The following is a 6,874-nucleotide window of genomic DNA, read 5'->3' on the forward strand; positions in this document are numbered from 1 at the left end:
CCTATATAACTTCTGACGATATCATCCCGATTTAGGAACCCTGTGCTTTGTGCTCTGTTTCTCAGTTGTGTTTGACTCTTTTTGATACCATGAACTGTAGCCCATCAGGCTTCTCTGTCCTTGGAATTTCCCAGAGAAGAATATTTGGGTGGGTTTTCACTTCCTGCTTCAAGGGAATCTTCCCAACCCAAGAATCAAACCTGTATCCCATGTCTCCTTTATTGCAAGCAGTCTTTACCTGTGAAGCCATGGGTGGAGCCCTTTAACTCTGAACTGACTTTCGTTGAAACCCACTTCAGTTCAGCCCTACATGCTTAGTTGCTCAGTTGTGTCTGACTCTTCACGACCCCATGGACTGTAGTCCACCAGACTTCTCTGTCCATAGAGATTCTCCAGGCAAGAATACTGCAGTGTGTTGCCATGCCCTCTTCCAGGGGATCTTACCAACACAGGAATCAAACTCGGTCTCCCACATTGCAGGTGGATTCTTTACAATCTGAGCCTCCAGGAAAGCCAAAGAATGCCAGAGTGGGTATCCTATCTCTTCTCCAAGGGATTTTCCCAACCCAGGAATTGAGCCAGGGCTTCCAGCATTGCAAGTGAATTCTTTACCGGCTGAGCTACTAGGGCAACCCTATTTAAGAGACCATGAGCCCACTGCAATGAACCCAGATTCAACCTGAGATTCCTAGACTCACTTTAGGAAAATGTGAATCATCATCATATTATCGTCCTCAAAATAGTAGCTGTATCATCGGTTGAGCATGTTTTGGACTAATAACTGTTGATGAAAAGTCTTCTTAGGAATGAAATTAAAAGGACAATTACTTAAGGTCAAAAAGTAATATATAACCAACAACTGAGCTTAAAGTGAAACTTATACATGGTTGTCATAAATATGACTCATTAGGAATTACCTAGGGTTCATTAAAATGGTTGTCCAAAGGATTCATATTTTAGAGTTCATATGACCTGTTGAGATGGAAATAGTATACCATCCATTTTGGAAGATGAAAGTTCCCAGGTTTTTGACTGCATGACAATCAGAAGTTCCAAGTAAAGTTTGCATTATAGTTAGGACCATCTCAGTATACTATATTCACACAACAAGACAAGGAACATGTGGTTTTGTGGCAGAGTGAGCTCCGGGAGTTGGTGATGGACAGGGAGGCCTGCCGTGCTGTGATTCATGGGGTCACAAAGAGTCGGACACGACTGAGCGACTGAACTGAACTCAACTGAGTATAACTGAAAACAGTAAGATGCCTGAAAAACCTTTTGGTTATGTTACAATGGAAGTATACATTACTCATTCTGAAAATCACTGAGGTTCATGGAGGTTCCTTTTGATATCCAGAGAGGAATTTAAAGCTAGCCCATACTAAGTTTCAAGACAAATGATGCCCTTTATTCAGTATAGGAATTTCAAGAAACTGCAGTTTTCCAAAGGAAAGTGAATAGAAAAATTAAATGAAGGAGTCAGGTACATTTGGACAATTCCTCTGTCCTTGGAGGGACAGAGGAATTCTTACAGGGGAAATGGTTCATGTGTAGAGGAAGACAAAGAGGTAACATACCAAGAGGGAATGAAAGAAAGGAAGAGGGATAAATTTAGAGACTGGGACTGACATATAAACACTACTCTCTCTCTCTCTCTCTCTCTCTCTCTCTATATATATATATATATATATATATATATATATATACACACACACACACACATACATACATATATATATATAAAACTCATAAGGACTTACTAGTATCTGTTACAAGGAACTCTGTTCAGTACTCTGTCATGGCTTATATGGGAAAATGATCTAATGAAGAGCAGATAGGTGTATATGTGTAAGTGATTCACATTGCTGTACACCTGAAGTTAACATAACATTGTTATCAAATACACTTCGATAAAAATAAGTTTTTAAACAGCTAATATAACGTAAGGCTTGCAGTAGAGAGCTACTGTTGTAATGGTGAAAGTTTTAAGGACAGCAGAAGTGATGGTGGAGTGGATAGAGATGAAAATTCAGCAAAGAAAGACCAAATAAATGGCAAGGACAGAAAGACAAGGAATTTCTCAGACTGGGGGTCTTGTTCTGACATCTTAGGTAGAAGCTGACCATCTCTCCTGATGTCGTCTGCTCAGGCCCAAGTTCCTGGGAAATAGGAACAGCCTATAAAGAACTATCGATCTCATAGTCCTGTCTGCCCTTGGGCACTGAAGAGAGTACCTCAGTTTAACTCCCCAAGTAGGGTGAAGGAGTTGTATTCAAGAGTAGTATGTATACCCTTTCAATTGAGAGATGCAAATCCTGGGTTAGAACCCTTAGCTTTTCTCAGCATTTCTAGGAGGATAAAGATTTGTATTTGCTGTTGATGAATGAAAATTTGAACACACTTGATGTTTAATGATATTTAGAAATTATTATTAATATACTCGTATGTCTGTTTTCTAGTAATGTGACGGCCTACACTTTCTTGTCCATTGTCCACTGGAAGAGGACAAAGGATGTCAAAACTCATTTGTGTCATAGCACTCAAAAGTGGAAAAACAAACTGAGACATTGGTAAGAAGTTTATTTAAAAAGAGAATTAAATAGAAGAACATTTCCATCTCAGAATCTGCAAATATTTTAAAATAAAAAAGAATTCTTAAAGTAAGTTGTTTTTTTTTTTTTTAAGACTATGGAATGAGCATAATCATTCCATAATGATTATGGAATGATTTTCCTAGCCTAGGAGAAACTAGGCAGAAGCTTATGGGGGCACAAGCAAATGGGTGAGCAGGAAGTAAAATATCATCTTTCTAAGAGAAAATTTCTCTTTCTGCCAACTTATTCTCAGTATAAGCTGTTAGGAAGTATGTTCTACCTTAGTATGTTACTGCTTGCTACAAGTTGAGAACAGGTCAAAATTTAGGGCATTCCCATCCCTTTTAGAATTTTCCAGAGTTTGTTGTGGTCCATATTGTTGAAGGCTTTGGCATAGTCAATAAAGCAGAACTAGATGTTTTTCTGGAACTCTCTTGTTTTTTCTATGATTTTGGTAATTTGACCTCCTGTTCTACTGCCTTTTCTAAATCCAGCTTGGACATCTGGAAATGCATGGTTCATGTACTGTTGAAGCCTGGCTTGAAGGATTTTGAGCATTACTTTACTAGTGTACCTTTCTTTGGATTGGAATGAAAACCGGACCTCTTTCAATCCTGTGGCCAATGCTGAGTTTTCAAAATTTGCTGCAATATGTGTGATTCACAGGAAAACAGCAATAACAAAATGAAACAGCTAGCATCACAAATATCCATTCATCCAAGAGTGGTAGAAGGAAGGAAGGGGACGAGGGAGAGGGGAATGACACAGGGAGAAAGAGGATTCAGATCAGTGCCTGCCCAGGGCTGGCAAATGCTAGAAAAGAGTTGAGAAAAATCAGTGGTCCTTCCAGACCCTCAAGTGTTTAAGGTCAATGCTGGTGTCAGGAAGATTCTGCCTTACATGCACCTAACACAGAAATCTGGATTCCTCACATTTCTCAGAGAGAATGGAACATGGCTAGAGCCCTCAAAGGGGAGAACCAGCCAACACTATATTACTTACTTATAACAGCTTACTAAGAAATTCTAAGTATTTTTGTAAATGGGGAAGTATTATAAAGATTAGTAGACATCAGTATTAAAATAAGACATAAACACTGAAAATGGAGCTACAGTATTGCTTTTCTAAAAGTAGTAAAATCTAGTATACTTCCAAATATAAATATACAAGTATATTACAATTTATATATGTATGAATATATACATATGTAAATATTTATGTATCTATGAGCGTGTATGTATGTATATTATATATGGGTATATAAACTATGTGGATAAATTCTAGGGAAAGCCTTGGAAAATAAGTTTTAGTTCTGTCTTGCATTAAGTGTATTTTCTTCTATTACATATGATTTTGCATGTTAATTCCTAGAAAGAAGAATTTTATATTAGGGAAAATAATTTACAATTTATAAATTTTATAATTTATAAAATAATTTATCAATTTTAAAAGGTTACAATTTTTCCAGTTTTTTCGGGTATAGACATGCATTAGCTGAAAGCGTATTTATTACACAGAAGCTGAGGTGACAGAATTGCAGAAATTTTCCTTAGTGGATCTCTTCATTTTGTTAATTTTTGAATTTTCAGTGAAAAGCATTACCTGTATTTGCTTACTGAGAAAATTCCAAATGTGTTTACTTCAGAGACACTAAGATTTTGACTCCTAAATGTTTTGAGTATTTTCCTTATGTTTTCTTAATTTTATTATTACTTTTGTTTTGTATGAAGAAAAAAGAAAATCACACGCAACTAAAGAATATGCCAGGCAAGCGTGATCATATTGGCGACATTTGAGACGGCAATAAATTACGAAAAACATGTGACGGTGAAAGTTCTCTTCTGTATTTTATAGTAATTAAGTTAAGGCGAGTGGTAAATCTATTCATTAAAAAAGAAACGTAGAACACTTGGCTCTTCTTCTTTTATTATTATTTTTTAGACTTTCCCTCAAAGGTCTCCATTTACCCCTCCCCCGCCTCTGTATTCTCTTCCTGTCCTACTTTCCCTGAGGCTCAGCTCGCTATACATCCGGGTTTCTTACGCTCGTCTCCTGGCGCCATACATCCGGTTCCTTATGCTCTTGACGGAAGAGGCACGGCCGCCTTCAACGGTAGTTTAGCTAGCGGTCAGCTGAGGAAGGTTGGTGTTGCGTGTTGGCAAGAACGAGGCGAAAAAAGGTACGGAGTTGCACATTTTAAGATTGGAAAACAGATTTAGACCCTACGAGAACATGTTTATAGTTATAGCGTCCGTGTTTACTGGAGAAAAATGGTAACTCAGACTGATTTTTTCCTGTCAGGCCTTTTCCTGTAAGAACTAATAACTGAGTGAAATGTGTGAGAGTGTGTGTGTGTGTGTGTGTGTGTGTGTGTGTGTGTGTCTTTGTGTGTGTACCTTCTCCTGAAAAGTCTTATCAGTTTAATTCTTGAAAAGTATCTTTAATTTTTATTCCTTGGAGAATCAGTGCCTGAAGTAGCCATGGAAAGCCAGTGAAGGTGGAGAGTCCTTTTGTCTGAATGGAGGGCTGGGGGATGGACGGGAGGGTGGGGGTGGGCAAAGAAGGGGGTTTGAAACGTCTGGATGTTGGCCGTGGGAAGATACACTGGGCATATACTCCTTCCCTGGGACTGAGAAAGCTGCTTTTGCTTTCTTTAATTTGGTATATAACGCTGGGCTTTTCTCCATCCGCTTATGGCTACTAGTGCGGAATCTTGGCTGCTTTTGGTGTGTAATTCGTTTTTTTTCCGTTGGTTTGGAGCTGCTAGTCACGTGGAATGTTGCTTTGGTTTCTCGTGCAATGTTGCTTTGGTTTGCAGTTCGGCTTTTTTCCGTTGGTTTCGGGCTGCTAAGCGCGTGGAATATTACTTTCGTTTCTCGCCTAGTGTTACTTTGGTGTGTTCTTGTTTTTTCTCGCGTAGTGTTCCTTTGGTGTGTAATGCGGCTCTTGTTTTTACTCGCATAGTGTTTCTTTGGTGTGTGATGCGGCTTTTTTCCGTTGGTTTGGGACTGCTGCTGCTGCTGCTAAGTCACTTCGGTCGTGTCCGACTCTGTGTGACCCCACAGACGGAAGCCCACCAGGGAAGTCCCCCGTCCCTGGGATTCTCCAGGCAAGAACACTGGAGTGGGTTGCCATTTCCTTCTCCAATGTGTGAAAGTGAAAAGTAGAAATGAACTCGCTAGAAGGCAATGGCAAGCCACTCCAGTACCCTTGCCTAGAAAATCCCATGGATGGAGGAGCCTGGTAGGCTGCAGTCCGTGGGGTCGCTAAGGGTCGGACACGACTGAGCGACTTCACTTTCACTTTTCACTTTCACACATTGGAGAAGGAAATGGCAACCCCCTCCAGTGTTCTTGCCTGGAGAATCCCAGGGACGGGGGAGCCTGGTGGGCTTCCGTCTGTGGGGTCACACAGAGTCGGACACGAGTGAAGTGACTTAGCAGCTGCAGCAGCAGTCATGTGGAAGTTTGCTTTGGTTGCTGGCGAAATATTGCCTTGGTGCGGCTTTTTTTCTCTCCACTTGGGGCCGCTAGTCTTGCAGAATGTTGCTTTGGTGAATAATGCGGCTTTTTTTCGGTTGCCTTGGGCCTGTTGGGCGAATTGCCTCTTCGGTGTGTAATACGTGTTTTTTCTCTTCGCTGGGGTCTGCTAATCGTGCAGAAGGTTGCTCTGGTGTGTAATTCGGCTTTTTTACATTGGCTTGGGGCTGGTCGTTGTGTGGAATGCGGCTTTGGTGGGTAACGCGACTTTTCTCCCTCCGCTTGGGGCTGCTGCTGCTGCTGCTGCTAAGTCGCTTCAGTCGTGTCCGACTCTGAACGACCCATAGACGGCAGCCCACCAGACTCTGCCATCCCTGAGATTCTCCAGGCAAGAACAATGGAGTGGGTTGCCATTTCCTTCTCCGGGCTGAATGTTGCACTGGTGTGTAATTCGGTCCGCCCCCGCAACCCCCCACCCACGTTGGCTTGGGGCGGCTAGTGCGCTAGACTGTTGCTTCAGTGTGCAAACCGGCTTTTCTCCCTTGGCTTGGGGCTGCTAGTTGTGGGGCCTGTTGCTTTGGTGCGTAATCCAGCTTTTCTCTCTCGGCTTCCGGCTGCTAGTCGTGGGATATTGCTTTGGTGTATAACTTAGGTTTTCTCCCTTGCCTTGGGTGTGCAAATTGTGCATCGCGATGTAACAGCCGAGGCTCCGTTTGGTTTCACGTGCACTTCTTTAAACAGTTTTTCTCCGAGATAGTGACAGTAGTTGGAAAACTTAACCAATATACCTAACCATTTTAC

This window comes from Moschus berezovskii, chromosome Y, assembly GCF_049115385.1.
Source record: "Moschus berezovskii isolate FMDL1 chromosome Y, NW_MosBer_1.0, whole genome shotgun sequence".
Classification (NCBI taxonomy): Eukaryota; Metazoa; Chordata; class Mammalia; order Artiodactyla; family Moschidae; genus Moschus; species Moschus berezovskii.